This window comes from Ictalurus furcatus, chromosome 24 (genome assembly GCF_023375685.1).
Source record: "Ictalurus furcatus strain D&B chromosome 24, Billie_1.0, whole genome shotgun sequence".
NCBI lineage: Eukaryota > Metazoa > Chordata > Actinopteri > Siluriformes > Ictaluridae > Ictalurus > Ictalurus furcatus.
This window is the reverse complement of record NC_071278.1, coordinates 8,214,084-8,234,307: the sequence shown is the minus strand read 5'-3', so window position 1 is coordinate 8,234,307 and position 20,224 is coordinate 8,214,084. Positions and strand designations below refer to the sequence as shown.

At 39.1% G+C, this 20,224-nt stretch overlaps 1 long non-coding RNA gene across 1 annotated transcript in view; it reads left to right on the top strand.

The window, feature by feature from the left end:
• The first annotated feature begins 1,043 nt into the window (after positions 1 to 1,043).
• LOC128600233 (uncharacterized) overlaps positions 1,044 to 20,224 on the top strand; it is a 108,172-nt gene continuing 88,991 nt past the window's right edge. The window contains exon 1 of the long non-coding RNA XR_008384535.1: positions 1,044 to 1,282. This is a non-coding gene — a long non-coding RNA (uncharacterized LOC128600233). The remainder of the gene's footprint in view (positions 1,283 to 20,224) is intronic.

The window sequence follows — 20,224 nt, the reverse complement described above, 5'->3', positions numbered from 1 at the left end:
CTGGTCCTCTCTGACATGCCATTCTGGCCAAGCTCAGATGGTTCACATAGCAACCAACAAAATGTACACAAGCTGGAGAAATCTTGTTTTAAATCCCAGAGATACTTACACATTCATTTTTGAAAGTCCACAAAATGGCACTTTAGTTGTGGTACGGTCCATTATCTGTTTTTATGTAATGTACAAGATAGCTGGTGGATAATGCAAAATAAATATGTTGAAATTACTTTTATATATTTAAATATATAAATTGTATAGGTAGCTTATATGCCTCTCAATGAGAGAAATATGGTGAAGAGTTCTGAAAATGTTATATTTAGCTTAGAACGTTCAGAGAGAGCTGTGCTGGTGGAGCCTGGAGTCTGATCTCATGTATATTCTCAGCAGTGATAATATCTGCTGCAGTTCCATCATTCATTAATAAAATATTTTCAACACGTACCCATCATTGTGGGCTGGAGCGTTATATAAGTCATTGTGATTCTTGGCTCACATTTAGAAATACAGTTGCTTCTCTTTATTTTTTTCTTTCTGTCATCTCTCTGTAGCTCCGCTTGTTTTTTCAGCCCCCTTATTTGCATGGCTTTTGGCTATTTAGCCCTTTGCTTGGTTCTTTTCCACTTCGTTTTTAGATAACATTGAACAGTTAGTGAGAAGTCAGAAAAATAGCAAGAGAAGAGAAAGATTGGGGCTGTGAGGTACAAGGACTTGGCTATGTGAAGGCAAGTGGCCTTAGGGCTGGCAACAGAATGCAGAGCAAACAGGCAACTGAAGAAGCAGCTGGGGCCTGCCACTACACCCCCACCCCCAACCCCCTGTCTCACAAAGATTTATGTCCTGTGACACTTCTTCATATTAATGACCTGGATTTCCTCCTCTCCAAAAGCTGGTCTCTTCTGTCAACAGCTATACCATGTTTACTCTACACCTGCAAATCTTTACCTTTCCTCTATCTCTGATTTCACTCTGCTGTCACACTATATGGCCTATTTTACTTTTGTATTTACCCTCTCTTAATCTCTGCTCTGTTATTTACTGATTGCTTCACCAGGTACTCTACTGAGTCAAGGTGAGTTGATGGAGAGAAATGGCTAGAAGAAAATGGCCCTCTACAATGAAACCAAAAGCAGCAACCAGCTGTTAACATGCAAACAAAATAATGATGATGGATGAGAGCTGACATCTGTCATGTCCTTCTGCAGCAGCACTTCCACACAATTGCTAGACACACAACAAATTGAGATGGACAATCTTACATGGCCTAAGGATGTTTAAGATGCAGGTAAATGTTATGTAAAGCTATTGTGAACTCTCTTAAATCATTAGAGAAAAACAAAACATGCTTGATTTGATACACTTTACGAATAAAGATTTTTGGACTCCTGAACACAGATGGCTGTAGCATCACTGGGATTCAAACTTGCAACCACCCAACAATAGGGCATGCACTTTTCAGTTGCCTGCCTCAGGAGCTTGAAAATCATGAATTTTCTTTGGGATATTGTTCAGAATATCTTTAGATTTAACATTAACCTATTACCCTAAAGGTATTTCTATTATAAGACACTAAATTAACCTTTGCATTGATATAGAATAATGAAACAAGGATTGTTTTGTATTCTTACCTCATTTTTTCCCTATTTGGTTATTTGCCAATTTCCACCCAGTAGCTAGTTCTCCCTTTTCACAGAACAGCTACTAATCAACCATGGAGGCTGAGGGCTAGCACATGCTTTTTCCGAGACATGAGGTCTGCCACTGAATCTTTTAGAATTGCTGTGTTATAGGGTAGCTTAGCACATAAAAAGAAGTGATGACTGCCCTCTTTCTCATACATGAGCTCACGAACACCAGTGATTGGCTATTGTCACTCTGATTGACAGGGAATAGAATTATGCCATCCCTCCCACCTTGAGAGCAGAATCAGTTATAACTCCCAGCCACAATAGAGTGAACGTTCTGTTCAAATGCAGTACAATTTTGTCTTTGAAATTCTTTGATTGTTTCAATTCTCTAACTTGACTCTTCGAGATTGTTGTAACAAAAGTTCATTCTGTGTGCTTACTCTCAGTCAGAGCTACTAACCTCACTGGTCTTTATTCTGGAAGTCAGGTTCATTTGATCTCATTCACGAAGCAAGTTCTGATCAGGCAGCCATGTTGAAATGTCAGTCGATACATCTCGGAAGAGTTCTGCCTGCCCTTTATCAGGTTTATTGGCAGCGATCTGCTGTCCCGTTATAACACGTTTTGAGACGTAAGCTCTTAAGACCCGGCTAAGGCTACAGAACAGCGCATAATTATTCATGAAGGGGCTAAAGCAGTAGTCTGAGCTGGTGTCCCAAAAGAATGAGGCTAATTTCACACCTACAGGATATTGGAAAGTTGCGCTGGATTCAGGACCTGAAGCTTAGCTGTGGAGACCAGTGGGTGCTGACTGTGTTGATCCTCTGGCAGAGCACCGTTAGCGCTGTCAGACATGACAGCCACTACTACACTTGAGACAGAGCATGAGAAGGGGGTAGCTAAATAAAATTAGAGCCCTTCTTCCTTCCATCCTTAGGCAAGAAGAAGAGATATTTTATGTCCCACTGAAACTTCCAGTAAAGCATTTCATTCTTCACTATTTAAGAGATGTGTTGGAGAAAGGAGGAAAGTCTTTGATGCACTGTTGTCACAGTGTAATCAGTGCAATACTAAGCTGCCATGAACAACAGCAAATCAGTTTAACTACCTTCCATTCTTTGATCAGTGGTCCCATGTGAGAGAGAAAGCACTGCACCCATCATCAGTCAGTACTTCTGTATTGAAGAAACCAGTGCTCTTGGCTTCTGAGAACATCAAACGGAGAGCTTAAACTTCAACACAGCTCTCTTGTTGGCATGTTTGTGGTGCTGGTTGAGCTTAAAACGGCTGGGCCTTGACCTAGTTTCACCTATTGTTGTGGTGATTTTTAAATCTTTAGCAGAAACTGAGATAAGACACAGTAAGACCAAGTGTGTAGAAGAATTTTGCAGAGTTTCCCACCAAAGGGACAAAATGGAACAAAACAAATGGAAACAGAACCCTCTTTAACAATAAGCAATATGAATATGGGACAGAAGATTTGATTTTTATTTCATGGCAAAAATCAGAGAGACAAAGTCACTTTGGATCATAACAGGAAGTGATTCTTGTACATATAATGGGTGCTGCAGGCAAAACTGGAGCTCTTTCCCAGCTTAACCTGGTTCTGTGCAGAGTAGTGTGCAGAATACTGTTCAATTTTAGGAGGATAAAAGTAGAATCAAACTGTTTCATCTCAGCAAGATGAAAGAGGATTAGCTATGTGTGTAACTTTATACAGTCTATCTTATCAGTCATCCCCTGATAGCCACACTAAAGTTACCCAAATCTGAATTCTAACCTTTACGCACAGTGGCTTAATAATTACAATTCATAATCAGAGATGGTAAAGCTCATTGCTGGGATATGTTGCATATGTACTGTATGAATGCTCTTCACTGTCCTAAAATAGAAAACAAATGTATAACAGAATTTAGAAATAAATGTTTTCTTTCAAATAAATAAATGAATGAAATTGAATATTGCAGCTACACTAATATCACGTTTTGGCATCTGTCTTAAAATATAATACAAGACTACAGCTGTATATTTCTCAATATTCCAGGATTGGAACGAGGAACATCTAGAGTCCACTTGGCCTTAACTCTCTTGTTCAGCAGCAGAAATTCCAGGAGTTGTAGGAAAACTTTTGGAAGGCAAAGTCTCTTTTCCTTGAATGTTAAATTAGCCGAATTTGAGAAATTGGGCTATTCTATTACAGTTTATAATCTAAGCACTATTTACCATATCAGTTACATCTGTTTATTCACAAATATGTTGAGGCGGATAACATTTTCCTAGTTCATCAGTGTTGACTCCCAACTGACATTTCGAGAGTGAATTTACTCATGGTTGTGAAGTCTGTAGAGCAAATCAGATATTATTTTCTTATATCACTCACTCATTTGCAGCAGTTTCTAAGAGGAACTGTGCTGTACAGCAAGAGGGCACTGAATCAATAACACTGTGTGTGTGTGTGTGTGTGTGTGTGTGTGTGAAAAATAAACTTTGATTTAATGTAATAATGTCAACAATATATAAATACATTACAACACTTGAAATGACGTCGGGGTTGATTATGCTGCGTGCTGTTGGTCTCAGTCTCTGTGCAGTTTTGAGAACGAGCACACACAGTAGTAGACAGTGGGACATGAAACATGACGTTATACTTGGCAGTTTCTGTATCTGGTCATGCTGATTTCTTTTTTAATCTATTCTGCCAAGAAATGCAGAAATGCAAGTCTTTGTGCAGCCCCCCCTCCCCCCCCTTTTTTTGTTTTACTACAAACTTGACTTTTTCTTCTACATTATGGAGTCAGTACAAAAACAATTTAGATTCCCAAACATTAGTTTTCCAGCACAAAATGAAATGTTACAGAAAAATGTGTGTATGTCAGTAAAGAAAGCAGCAGATTACGTAAGAGACACTTTTCAGATTAAACACCTAATGAAGGCTGCTGGGTTTCGCTGCAGAAATAAGAACCAAGTGCGACAGTCAAAGTCTCCAGAAGAACCGTGACATGCTCAATAAAACTTACAGCTCATTTCCTTATAAACCTTCACTAATTCTACCTGAGACTACAATTATTTGTTTTAAAGCAAAGGGTCGTCAGACAAAATATTTACTGTTTGATTCATTACTGTTTACTGCTTTTTATAGTTTTATTTAAAAATGTAGAAACATTTAATTTCATTATTTTTGAAGGCATCTTTGCTCAACAGCGTTTCTTTGCATGTTCCTAAGACTTTTGCACAGTATCGCAGTATATCAGTACACATGACAGTTCTGTGATTAGGTCTGTGTGTAGTGATGTTCTTATATCTTGATGAGGACCAAATGTCCCCACAAGAATAGGAATATCTGACTGTTTTGACCTTGTGACCATTTGACCATTTGGCTGGTCCCCATGAGGAAAACTCATTTTTATTTATTTATTTTAAACAGCTTTTATTTAAATAACTGAAAAAGCCTATAGTAACTGTTTATTTTTGTTTACTAAGGTTAGGGTTTGAGTTATGCATAGCAAAGCATTAATGTTTATATTAATAGAGGGTCCACCTAGTAAGATATAAGGCATAAGACAGGCATGTTTGTGTGTGTGTGTGTGTGTGCGTGCACACGCTGCCTAGGGAGTACAGGGTGTCTGAAATCTTTGTACATTTTTCTGGCCACAAGCTTCAGAATCTTGAGGGTATGAGCCTCACTGGTTTATGTTTACCTCCTTTAATGGTCTTGGCAGTGTTTTCTTTGGAGCAAGATATAGTCACTGGATTGAAAATAAAGTTCATGGAGTCTCATCTGTAATATTTATTAAAGAGTTTTGTTTGAAGCAGTTATTATTCGTGTGTTTACTGACGGACTACAGGAAAAGGTCTTTGGTTGGTCATCTGCCATGTTAATTTCCTCTTTCTGTGCAAGTAGGTGGTTCTTGGCCACATTTATCAACAAAATGTTCCAGATTCTTTAGCAAATAACTTGCAAAGCTACACTTATTGACTTACATGGGCTTGTTATTGTTTTTTTTTGTTTGTTTGTTTGTTTTGTATAAAGTAAATATTTAATTACTACATTGATAACTACATGGTCATCCAAAATACTCAACTCCCAGTGAATTCAATATGAGCTTTTTACGATTTGCTTAAAACAACTCCTTCTTCCTGATCTTTTAATTATTTTAATATTTTTTCCTTTTTTTCCCCATCAGATGATATTGGACTTGTTTGAAAAATGGTGTTAAACCCCATTACAATAAAAAGACTTCAGTCAATAAGTCATTGTAGAAGGAGATGAGAGAAAGGTTCATTTCACTTCAGCATGCATAGCTTCAGGTGTAGGCAGAGGTAATAAGCGTATATTGAATAGCATGAAATAAAAAATGGCCCCCTCATCTTTTCCAGCAGCTTCATAAAACACCATCACTCACTCAGTGTTTAGTGCCTCACTGTATATTTCTTCCACATACATAGTATATGGTGGGTAGAGTTTGCTGCCTCTTTTCAAGGTTCTTTTTGCGTTTGACCTGGTTCTTCCTTTGTGCTTGCATTGTTGTTGGTGAATAGTTCGAGTTATGCTTTGCCTTGATCTGAGTTTGTCATTACTGATCAACCTGGGTGACTGTGAGACAAAGAGCATGAAGAGAAGCAGTTATATTATACTTTGTTATATTATAATTTGTTACTAAATGACTGACTGATATCACTAATTGCTATAATAAATGTAGTGGAAAATATTGCAGTGGAAAATATTGTTAATGCCTATCTAATATAAGCCCCTTGTGGAAAAAAAAAAAAAAACATGAAACAAAACATAGAAGATGTGTTTATTTTTCTGCTGATGTTAATGTATGCATGGAATTAGCTGGCAAAGGTTTGCCTGCTAAACAAAGGGGCTCACATCCGAGTGAGAGCACAGCTCATTGGCGTGTGAGATCAAGTGCAACTAAAGAATCACTGAGTAAGAAGTCACTATAATACTCCTTTAACATACCGCTGCTTTTAGCAGCAAGCACAGAGTGTTTAAACAAGCATGTGCCTAAATGGTTTATTGATCTTAATATTTATAATGTAATGAGGTTATATGTGGGGGTTCTCATTCTTTGATGTTTTTTTGATGAACTTTAAATAAGCATATTTAACACTGTTCCTGCTATCCTTATTTTGACTTTGTAATTGAACTTTATGTTTGCCAGTATTGTCTGCCGATAGAAGTGGATGATGTCAGTGGTGATATTACCGAGTGTTCAGGTCCAAGGTCCTGTACCAGAGCAATGTGTTTTCTATAACAGCCATCATATCAGAGAAAACACATTTTAGTAGATCAACATACATCTGCTCACCTCTCTGACATCCCACTGGCTTACCTTCTACCTCGCCGAGCCCAGTCTCTCTACAGTGGTGTAACTGTTCTGTCACATCACTACAAACTTGGAGGCTGGGATTGTGACTTTGCTGCCTGGCTGAAATTTGGCAAAAAGAATTGAGCTCGCAGCAAAACCTCACTGAATACTATTGAGGAAACCATTACTGGGAAGAGGCCAGTTGGATGTATTTGAATGTTCGTTCTATTACCACAATCGCACGCAGACGTTTATTATGTAGTTGTTGCAATGCGTAATAACACTCTTAGAATTCATTCCGAAAATGTCGAACGTTAGATTTTCTGAAGACTGTGAAGAGACGAGGCAAATGGGCATACAATAAGCATCAATAGCTGAAAAATAGACATTTGGATGAGCCCACAGAAATAATGATGCTCCTTATCATGGCGTCTTCACATAGCTGCTAATTGGGTGTTTGGTTGGTGTCGAAGCAGTGCCACAGCATCATTTCTCCCTCTCCCTTTCTTCTTCTTCTTCACTTCAGTGCCCTTTACATACTCTGCTAGTGTTTATATCATTACCTCACTTTAGCATCTTTCTTCCTTTTTTATTTCTTCCCCAAGCACCAGGCAGACTGGCTCAGGCAGAGAATCTCTAACCTTGGTTACTATAGCAACCAGGGTGTGCATGTGCATTTCTGTGTGTGTGTGTGGGGGGGGGTAAGGTCTGTATAATGAATTCCCCCTTCATACACACTCTTAAACATACACATACACTAACGGACACAGAGAAAGAGGGGGTTTAATGATCTATAGTTAGACGTAGTTAACTTGAAAGTTGTGTTGTGTTTTGCTCTATATACAATCTGATCACATTACAGTCTTCAGCTTGTGTGTCCTCGCCACAGCTGAGGTTGGAGCTCAGCTGAGAGAAAGATCTCATTAAAAGGCCAGTAGAAATGGAGCCAAAAAGATTAAAAGCTCCACAATAATGGAAGATTAATATTAATAAATTTCTCATGGAAAGGTAATTACATGCAATATGTTCACAGTACTGTTTTCATAAGTCAGGTCATTGATAAAGAGCGGGATGGAGGAGATTAAATCTTTTTTTTTTTTTTTTACATTTGTTCTCAGACAGATGAAAGTTGAGTAGTAATATGTGGAACGGCCAAATCTTTACTTATTCAGATTCTCTGGTTCTCAAAGGCCCATTTAGCACTAGTGACTGCACCTTATGTTAACTAGGGATAGTAACCACCTCTTATTCTGCATTTCGTGTAGACCGTGAGTAATGTCACCCCGCTCCTATCCCAAATGTATTGTCGGCACAGTATGAAAAATAGACCGTGGTTAATTCACAAAAAAATTGTGGCCATACTGGCTTGAAACGGCAGTGTTTCCCGAGCCTAAGCAATGCATGAATATATTAGAGCGGGTCATTCTGCTCAAACCCAAGGAACACATAAAGTAAAATGTGCACATGTAACAGTGTGAGAATAAAACCTCCAAATGAATCCTGTTTCAAAATGCAAATGCTCTACACAGTATGCCTATAATCAGGGATTCAAAGACAAGAAGTAGAGTGCTCTTATCTTTCTTCCTTGGACTGGCTTGCATTACTCTATACTATACTACACTACTATACACTACACTACACACATAAACATAGAAATTACTAGAAAAACAACAGTGATTATTCTCCTGATTTGTACCAATGACCTTGATCAAGAAATTCTGTTGTGAAGGGAAAAAAAGGTTCATTGCTCCCCCTGTGAATACTGCTCATTAGTGCACCTGTAGTAGTTAGTGAGAACGAGATATTGTTTGTAACAAAATATGTTCTTCATTTCCTTCAGCATGAGGTGGCCTTGAATGCAGGGCTCCTCCCCACCACAACTAAATTTCACAGTGCAGCCGTGTGATTAAGAGACCGGTCACATCTGTCTGTGCACACGCACAAAGGTCAGAGTAGAGCACAGAGGACCACTATAATGTCAGCGGACCTCATCAATGTGCACTCATTTTAATGCAGACTCTGAGATCTAAGAGTTGCAGCTCCAGCCTTCAGATGTTCTGCTGTTATTTCATCTGTTACTCTTGGGAAAACCACTGCTCCTGTCAGATCTAATGATATACTGGTAATTGGAGAGAACAAAAAAAAAAGCGAATGCAGCGGTTCTCTCATAAATTATGTCAAAGAGATGCATTGGACAAATCTAACTAGATTCACACTGGAGTTTATCTTACTGCATTCCTTTTACATCCATTGTAACTAGGGATTACAAGCACTAATGGATAATCAATCTCAGTCACCCAGAATGAAAAAAATGGTAACAAATCCCAGAGATGTTCAGGTTGCAGTGATGAATAATAAATGGAAAAGTTTCAACATGTGGGTTTATTTAAATGACATGAGACATGATTTCCAAAATTGTTAGCATGGTGGTTTAACATGGTGGTTTAGCACTGTGTTGGGTGAACACTCACTCTGTCAGGACAGGATGGTGGAGATGTATGATATGTTGGTTAAATTTATAAAGTGCTTTATTTAAAAGCAGGTCAAAGCAGAATTCAAACAGGACAGCAGTGAACTAATTTAACTGGGGGGTATATAAGGCTAAAGAGGTAGTTATACTGTCTGAGATTATGTGAGATATTTGTTAAGTGTGATTAGTAGGCTGGTAAACTGGTGCCTGAGAGGTGGGTAAAGTAGTCAGAAGGGGATTCTGGAGCTCCTGGAGGATGTGACACGCTCCTTCACTCACTAACCCTTGTTGTTTGGACTGTTCGATATAGATCACTCTATTGGACAGGAGTGACAGAGACACCAGGATAACATGAAATTACACAAGATTGTGAATCGAAACCATGAAAATGCAAGAGTGACTACAGGATTTTCTGTAATATATATACGCTGATAAGGTTATGAGTATGTTTAATATTTTCATGGAGTCATTTTGGTGCAAAAAGAACTTTTCTTTAATAGGATCTTTATAGGAACACCTGTACACCTGCTCATTCATGCAATCATCCAATCAGCCAGTCATGTGGCAGCAATGCAGTACATAAAATCATACAGTTACAGGTCTCAGTTAATGTTCACATCAAACACCAGAATGGGAAAAACTGTGATCTCAGTAACTCTGACCGTGGCACTGTAGAACTTACACACTTAAGTTCCACACACCGTTTAATAATGGGGCATGTGACTGTGCTCAGACTTAACCAACTGCAGTCAAACTCATGTACAAAGGTAATTATTATACACTAGAGCTGCAACAACTAATCGATAAAATTGATAATAATCGATTATGAAAATCGTTGTCAACGAATCTCATTATCGATTAGTTGGTCTGCGTGGCACGGGGGAGATATACTCCCTACATTACTTCTGTTCTGAAAACACGCTTCGAAGAGTAAATACTAAAGTTGTGTCCCAAATGATGTCTTATACACTTACACCATGCATTGCCTGCTCTACCGTCTAGTGCAGCGTTTCTACGTAGTCAGTGGTGTAATTGCAGGGGGTCCGTAGGAAAGTTTTTAAAATGTTTAAATGATATAATATATATTTTTTGTTAAATGTATCAAATTATATCCAAATGAGATGTTTCAAAATTAATCAATTTGGTTGTTCGAGTGCATTCACAAATATCACGTTAGCTGAGTTGAGCTGAGTTCATTGATGGATTTATTTTAAATTTACGTACAAATGAAAGGATAATTTGCAAAAACCTATGAGCGGTAGACAAGTTCAAATGTCGCATTGATGGATAAAATAAACAATAGATAATTCAGAGTCAAATTAAATGTCACAACAACAATAAAATGTAATTGAACCTGGTATTTGAACCAATCCCTGGGGAATTAATTAAGCTTCAACTGAAGTAAATAATAGTGGATCCTTCCTTCTGACTACTCATTGTATGTACTTTAACGGCTATCCAAGGTCATTTTCCACACTTTGATGCTTCTGTCAAATTAATGCAAACATAACTTGAATATGGAATGGGAAAAACTGTTAATTCATTCAGGGCTGTAATTACACTTGTTTGCTTTTCCCTTTTCATTTCCTTCATTGTAATCCTTCACACGTTAGTTATTTTTTATCTATTTCCTTTCCTGCTGAAAAACACAACAAATATTTAGAGATGAGTCACTCCAGCTGCTCTAAATTGCAGGTTAAATGCTAAAGATACCTTGGGCGCCATGTTGTTTTGCCAACTTCTGTCACCATTGTGCAAATTCATCTTGAGCTAATACTGAGTTTGTATACAATCTAATTCCTCCCCTGCCTTAATTATTGCTGGCTCTCACAGTATACATTTAAATCCAAATATGTATCCATAATATGTATGATAGCATTGTAGTTTAGTGATTGTTGACTTGCTGAAGGGATTGTTTCTGCCTGTGCACCTTATTAATTCCACTAAAACCAAAATTAAGCTGAATATTCACAGACAATAGGCATAAATTGGCTGAAAAGTTTGGGAGAATTCATAAATAACTCAACACAAAGATCAAGACCCAGAAGAGGTTAATGAGAATACAGAGAAGTGCAGAAAAATATCCATTAGTAAGAGTGCTGAACAAGGGAGCAAAAAAAAAAAACTTTTCCATGGAAAAAACACCCTTTCAGCCCTTAGTATGCAGAAACTTATAATTATAAAGCAAGTTCTTAGCTCATATTGTAGATTTTACTGTGGTCGATATGCTGGAGAAAAGCATTGACAGAGAGAGAGAGAGAGAGCGAGAGAGAAAGAGAGAGAAATGGTAAATGAAGAAATCTTGCAGATTTATTCAATAACGCTAATGAGAGAAGGTGTTTTTTTTCTTAGTTACCGCGATACATACAGAGCAGGTTTCTTGTTGTTTAGTTAAAGTTAAAGCTGGAAAACCATAATCGCACTATCTGGTGCTACTCAGAAGAAGATTGGTTCCCTTCTGGTTCTTCTATAGATTTGCTCCTCATGTCATCTCAGGGAATTTTTCACTTGCCACTGTCGCCTCTGGGATTATTATCCATATTCAGATTCCTCTAAAGCTGCGTTGTGACAATGTCCACTGTTAAAAGGACCATACAAATAAAATTTAATTCAATTAAAAACCCTGACATACTTTTGTAATATCACATTATATGTGCCTCACCCATAATCCATTAAAAATGAATAACAACATTAATTTGTTAAGTTGTCCCAGTAGGCTTTCATAGATGATGGCTTAGTAACTGTTTGCCTCTGTTTTTTCCCCCAGAGTTAGCTGGATCTAAGCTTGACAGTTATTTCCAACAATTTTCAACATAAGCTAGTTAGCCTTGTTTTGGGAGATGCTCTAATGCCAGCTTAAACAACAAAACAACTTTGTTTTGGAGTAAGCAGAGCTAGCTACTAGTTTAAGATAAAGCGTTGCCTATCAAGATGAATCTGAGCTTCAGGAAAAGCCACTGATGGATTTTTTTTCTTTATCACTCTCTTTATGAGCAGATCTGAATGGCACATCAGCTAACAAGCTAGCAGATAAATGAATGCTGATGAAAATGACAGAAAACTGAGGTAATGTGTGTAATGTATAACATAAATGTCATAACTCAACATAACCCAAGCTCAGAATAGAACCAGAGACCCTGGAGCTGTGATGTGGCATCACTACTCACTGCACTCGCCTCTGCATTAAACGCACAATATATTGTGTTTTCAGCCACAGGTCACTGAAAGAGCTTCTTCAAAACAACGAATCCTTAGCCTACATTTTGACAGGAAGGTTAAATCTCCCAACCCCCCACACATATATCCACTGCATATATGATTTAGAGGACATCATTTAGAGCACTTAAGCTGTCTAAACACACTAAGAAACTATGGTATGAGCATTACATGCTGCTGTAAGTGCAGTCTTTTTTTTCCTTCCTCCCTCTGGCAATATCTCCATTTGTCTTCTCCTGACTCTATTCAGCCACTTATGTCTGAGTAGATGTGGCAAAATGGGAGATAACTGCAAGCCAAGAACACAGCCATGAAGAGAATGAAAGGAACCTAAAGAGGTGTGTGTGTGTGTGTGTGTGTGAGAGAGAGAGAGAGAGAGAGAGAGAGAGAGAGAGAGAGAGAGAGAGAGAAAATCAATTATCCAGTAAAATGATGACCTACAGTGTTTTTACGTCCAGACGGATACACAAACATTCAACACTGTAAGAGTCAATTTCCTAATAGACAGGCATTCGTTTCCCATTTAGAAAAATACAAAATTGGCTAAAATGGGTAAATTCACTTGCCATTATCTTTTCAAAACTATTGTAACCACTTGCTACCTCCATACAAAGCAGGCAAATGCAGCTGTGTGGTGTGTGGTTAAATGTAATTGTGTCATTATGGTTGTAATCACCTGACAAAGACCTTATGATAACCTGCTGTTTACAAACGGCTGTCAACCATGATCCTTAATGCGGTTTCTGTGTGTGTTTGTGTGTGTGTGTGTGTGAGAGAGAGAGAGAGAGAGAGAGAGACAGAGAGCGTGGGGTAAAGGTGAAGAGTATATGTACACACAGGAGCTGATTAAATGAGTGTGTTTGGAGGTATGGAGGATGTGTGTGTACACATGCATGTGTGACTGTGTGGTTGTGGCAGCCAGCTGGAGGGCCTCTTGTTTGGGTCATTAGACAATCAAGGAAGCTTGAGGATCGATCAGTGCTGCCAAAGATGCACAGCATGTAACTGATGCCCCTTTAATTAATCCTCATCTCTAAACCAGTCAGAATACACACACATGCACACACACACACCCGTACACGCGCACACACACGTTTGTCTTATATTTTTTCTTATGACCTTCCACTGATGTGGAACCAAAAGGAAACTTTTTGGCTCTTTCAGTTTCCAATCCATCCAAATGTCTCCACAGCATCAAGACTGTCAGATATTCTTATCCCCTTACCCACATACATTGTTGTAGTAACTTTGTGTGGTAGTAACTACTCTAGTGTTATATTAAATACTGTAGTGTTCTATTTGATAGGAAAATGAAAAAAAAAAAAAGTAAATATGAATTGGACTTATGTATGGAATGTTGATAATAACAGGCTACGCTGAGTAGCACTATCTGTCAGCAGAATAATCCCATACACACGAATCTCTCACAGGACCCAGACTTTTAAATAGAATTGTATCCTATAATTATACATTTTCAGGGCCATTATTCAGAAAAGATAGACATTCAGATGCTGAAACGAAACGATGAGAATCATTTATTCCAGCAAGCAGTGTATTAAGCAAGGACTAAAAAAAATTATGGATTTGCTTTTTATAGGGAAATAATGGATGATAGGGTGGTGTGATTACTTCCTAGTCCATACAGGATTTCACAGAGTTTTTTTGTGATTGTTGCGGCCCAAAATGGTTGATTTTGCTGCGGCTTTTAAAAAAAAAAAAAAGTCTACCAACAATTACACATTATTATTTTGTAAAGAACAAGACATCATACTTTTTATCCATAAAAAAGGCAGTCAGCATGGGGACCAGTCAAATGACTCCACAGCTTCAAATCTGTCTGATATTCCTATCCCCATTACCCACACACATTCTTGTAGTACCAACTTTGTGGGGTAGTAACTACTCTAGATTACTCTAAAGTAATGACAGTAAAACTAACAGAAATGTTAGAAGTATAAGGTTGATAAAGGTGCAGCAGGCAGCATTGCTGCCTCACAGCTCCAGGTTCTGATTCTCCTGGTCCTGAACTCTAGATACTGTCTGTGTGGATTTCTTTTTTCATGTGGGTTTCCTCTGGGTTCATGCCAGTAGGTGGGTTGGCTACACTAAATTGGCTCTAGGTGTGAATGAATGTGTGAATTTGTGTATGCATGGTACTCTGTGAAGGATTGGCACCCATGGTGTATTCCCGCTTTACAAGCAGTAATCCTGGGATGGCTCTGGATCCCCTGCAACCTTGACCAGGATAGCATGCTTAAGGAAGATAAATGACTGAACGAAGAGTGAGGAGAAGTTGGACCCACTGATTTTTCTTATAGTTTGAAGGTTTAAATACAATAATGTGACAGAATATTTGTAAGATAAATTATAAATTTATTCTGCTTATTCTAGGCTGGTTCCTCAGGAGTACACTCGGTCTTTGAGCTCAATAAAAATGGGCACTGATTGATCTTTTATATTGTGATGATTACGATTACAATGGCCATTTAGGTTATATTCAGTTCTCTCAGTAATTTTTAGCCCAGAAGTTCTGTTTTTGGAATGCAATGAAAGATTTTTTTCATTATACATGACTAACCATCAGACCGCCTTTTGTGACAGCCAAGTATTGTATGTTGAGTTATCATTGGGCAAGTTATGCATTATACATCAATAGCAAGCAAAATAGCCTCTGGCAACCATGTGACACTGAGAGGTTTGCAGAATGTGACAAATTATTATTTGCATACTTTGTATGTTGGTGTTGGGTACAGAATGAAGGTTTACATAATATTTAACCCAGTATTCTGTGGAAATGTGATATACTTACTTTTTATGTCCTCATGCTGCCATGTGTCTGAACTTTAGGAGCATTACTGGCACTTTGATGGACAGTTTGATTGGCCTTTCTTTTTCCTCTGATTTCCCCCACACATATAATTTGTTGTCAGAGAGACTACAGTTTTGTTTCTTGCTCTTTTTTCTCTGTGTCCATCTAATTTGGCTGTCCTTGCTCTGAGACAGCTGGGGCTGGATATATGCTATGCATTGCTGAGAGACATCCATAGTGATGTGAATCAGTGTAGACTGGGTGGTACAAAGAAAGGTTACTTGTTCATTAATAGCTTGAGTCTTAGTTATCACTGGACACATTTAATTGGGGGATAAAAGGAAAAGATTCAGATCTGACATATGGTGGTGACATCATACGAGCTGAGATATTGATGAATGTTTAATTAAGCAATAGAACATGAGTGGGTCTGTGTTATTATGAATTACCATAAGGGCTATGATTTGTATGCAGGTGCAAGTTGACGGTAAGTGTTATATTAAATACTGTAGTGTTCTATTTGAAAAGAAAATGATTTTTTTTTTTTTTTTTTTAAATGAGTGATTAGTAATAAATTAGTGAAAAGTAAATATGAATGAGGCTTTGTTTGGAATGTTGATAAAAATAGGCTATGCTGAGTAACAGTAACTATATCATCATATATATAACATATATAATCTAATACACATGAATCGCTCACAGGAGCCAGTCTTAAATAGAATTATATCCTATCATTTTATATATTCAGGGCCGTTATTTAGAAATGACGGGCATGATGCAGAAACGGACCAATCAGGATAATTTATTCCACCAAGCCGTGTATTAAGCAAGGACTAAAACATGAATATAAAACAGTAATGAATGGTAGGGTGGTGTGATTAATTCCCCAGATTTGATTATTTTCCTATAAGAACGCTTTTTGAAGTGTTTTATTCCTCTTATACCGCGTCAGTTTGCCAACAATTCCACATTCTTATTTATTAAAGAACAAAACATCATACTTTTTATCAATGTCAGTTACAGTTATGATCCCTTCTCAGTCTCTCGCTTTTTCTCCCTCTGCTGAAAGAATAGACAAAGCACCGACATAGAAGTCTCCTTTCCTTACACAACAGCACGTATCAGTCTGTACAGGATTTCAGAGTTTTTTAGTGATTGTTGCAGCCAAAAAGTCTTGATTTTGCTGCAGGTTTTATCAGAATTTGTGATGCAACTTGAGTTTTCTGTGCTTTTTTGTGGAAAACTACTTGAATTGGTGAAAGTGCAGTTGCACGAAATTGTTTTGCATGGTCTTTCGCAGTGATGGTTGTTGATAAATGAGACCTTTTAGCTGTACTCATGTTCAGTGCATGTGAATCAAAGAAGGCTTTGGCTGAATGCACGTTGACACGTCTTGGCCCAAAACTGGAAAATCTACAGTAATTTTGAACAATTTGAGTTAAGGGCCTTGCTCAAGGGCCCAACAGTGGCAGCTTGGCAGCGCTGGGGCTTGAACCCCCGAACTTCCGATCAGTAACACAGAGCCTTAACTGCTAAGCCACCACTGCCATATTTGTGTGCACAAATATATACAATTTAAGTATATAACTTGTTATAATGGGTCCATAAAAAAAGTGTTCACTGTTTCTGAACAAACCCTTTATCATATAGGCCATGGCCATGGCCACTTCCAGTTCAAATACAAACACCAACACAGATAGTAGTATTTTGAGGACTAAACTGATACACATGCAGATAATAAGAGAGGGCATTGGATTTTAAATGCAGTTTAATTCTGAGTCATGACTTGCAGTGCGAGGTTTCCGGATTGCCTTAGAAAATGAATTGTATTATTCCATTCACATGTAGCCGATTCTCTGACCTTCTGTGAATTTAGATATTGAGGGAAATTTCAAAAACCAAGGTAACAGCGAAAAAAGTCAAAGACTCAAACAAATATGGTTTCCAGTTTATGCTTAATTAAAAATTTCTCATTTATTTAATCTGTAAACTCTTGCCAGACTATTCACCTGTATTTTCAGCTGTAAGAAAATACATTGTGGACTGAGCATGGAAGTGAACTTTGTTGTAAATACTACACGTCAGACAGCAGTGCTCATTGAAAGAGTGGAGAGGGCTGGCCATGTGCCAAGGTGAAAATGAGACGCACACCTCTTCCATCTGAATGTGGAGGGCCGTGGAAGACAGAGTAGCACCACTTCAGCTGTCAGCTCACACCAGCAGAAGCTGCATACACATCTGCAGCATGTCAGCCAGCATTCTCACACACTATGGGGAATGCAATTGTAATGAACAATGCTTCAATTCCTCAGCATTGGGAACAAAATGGTGGAAAATTGCATTCCAAAACACCTAGTTAAATGGTTATCTTGTCAGGTCGTCTACTAAATACTGGGATAGTGTAAATAGCATTAAAAAAAGAGCATTGAGTAGCGGCCCTTTCATGAAGTCTACCCTTGTGGTTTCATGTACAGTACTGTGCACAAGTCTTAGGCACATGCAAAGATGCCTTCAAAAATAATGAAATTAAATCTTTCTACTTAAAAGAAAAATACTACAACATGCAGTAAACAGTAATAAACTAAACAGTGTCAGTATTTGGTGTGACGTCCCTTTGTTTTTTTCTTAAATACTGTAGAAGACCCAGGTGCAGTTTGTGCAGTTTTATAAGGAAATGAGCTGGTACGTTTTACTGACAGTCTTGGAGAATCTGACACAGTTCTTCTGGAGACTTTGACTGTCACACTTGCTTCTTTTTTTTGCAGCAAATCCCAGCAGCCTTCATTACGTTTTTGTCTGAAAAGTGTCTCTTATGTAATATGTTGCTTTCTGTACTGACATACAACATTTTTCTGTAAGTTATGTAACCCATGCAGAGAACATGTCAGTTACTCCTCGCCACTACCGATACACTGGAATCAGCGGATGTTGATCCCTCAGTTTTGCAGTTCCTCCAAACTGCCCTTCTGACTATGGGCGATGTCCACCGTGAACTGGGTACTCTTACCTCCACACATCTGGCAGCCCGCCACCGAGTGTGGCTCGCCCAGGTGAAACTGCCTGATGATTGTAAGAAGACTCTGAGACCTCCCTGTAGTTTCTGGGCACCTCTTTGAAGCATGTCCAGGAGCTGAGTCTTGCAGTGAACGAAGCAAAGAGTTGCTTGATTCCAGCACAATGTATTACTTACATCAGAATGACACTGGACTCCTGTGCAGTGTTTGCCACCCTATCACATACTCGTGTAGACTATATTCTTCAGCTCCTTGCTCGTTTCCGGCTGGGAAAGCACTTACCATATGGAGCGTCGTTACAACTCTTGGGGATGTTGACTGCTGCCACTTTTGTGATTCCATTGGGCTTGCTCCACCTCATGCCTCTCCCAACGGTGGAACAACAGTTTTCGGTTGAACCCTGAAAGACATAGCCATCGGTTGATTGTTGTTTCACACCGTTGTATTCAGACATTGACACAATGGATTCGCTGAGAGTTTCTAATGTCAGGTGTATCCAAGGTGTCATTCCCTCTCGTCGAGAGGCGGTCACGACCGATGCTTCCCTCCTTGGGTGGGGTGCAATGTGGAATCACAGGGGTGTTCTTGGCCATTGGTCTCCAGCTCAGTCCAGGGATCACTTCAATCTCCTGGAGCTGCGTGCGGTTTTCCTCACCCTGCAGTAATTCTTACCGGCTCTGACAGGCCATCATGTGCTCCTTCGGTTTGACAACATCTCAACAGTGTTAAACCTGAACCATCAAGGTGGCATGAAGTCACTGAAGTCTCTGTATCTCACTAACAAAAGTCTAACTTGGTCTCTTCCTCGACTACCATTGCTGACAGCAATGGTTTAACCTTTCAGGGTTAAACAATCAGGTAGCAGATGCTCTGTCAAGGGATCTTCTGCACCTGGGAGAATAGAGGCTTCACCCAGATGTGTTGCAGAAGATATGACAGCAGTTCGGGATAGCAGAAGTGGAACTTTTTGCAATAGAGAAGTCGCTTGTGGTTTGCGAGAACAGAGGCATCCAGCCCGTTAGGACAGGATGCTCTGTCTCATGAGTGGCCGAACTGTCTGCTTTATGCGTTCCCTCCCTTTCCTCTGTTATGGGAAACATTACACAGGATATCTCTGTGCAATCACAGAATGCTCCTGGTTGTATCCTGATGGCCAGAGAGGCCTTGGTTTCCCATGCTTCTGAGACTATTGGTGGGCTTCCACTCTGGAAGAATCTGTTATGGTAAATGGTAAATGGCGCACTTATATAGCGCTTTTATCCAAAGCGCTTTACACTGTGTCTCATTCACCCATTCACACTCACACACCAATGGTAGCAGAGATGCCATGCAAGGCGCTAACTTGCCATCGGGAGCAACTTGGGGTTCAGTGTCTTGCCCAAGGACACTTCGGCAGGTGGAGTCATGCGGGCTGGGAATCGAACTGCCTATGATTAGTGGACAACCCGCTCTACCAACTGAGCCACAGCCACCCACAGATTATCACAGATGGATGGTGCTGTGTGGCACCCAGACCCAGCTCGTATACAGCTTTGTGTTTGGCCTTTGGGGCTAGCTCTCTTTTAACTGAGTGTGAACCTGACATTCATACCATAACTAGTGCTAGGACTACATCCACATGTCAGCTGTATGCAGCACGTTGGAAGTTTTTCTCTTCATGGTGCAGGGATCGTGGGTTGGATCCTACATGTTGTGACGTTCCAAGAGTTCTGAGTTTTTGCAACATTTTTTGAATTCAGGCAAGGCAGACTCCATGTTAAAGGTGTGTGGTGCAG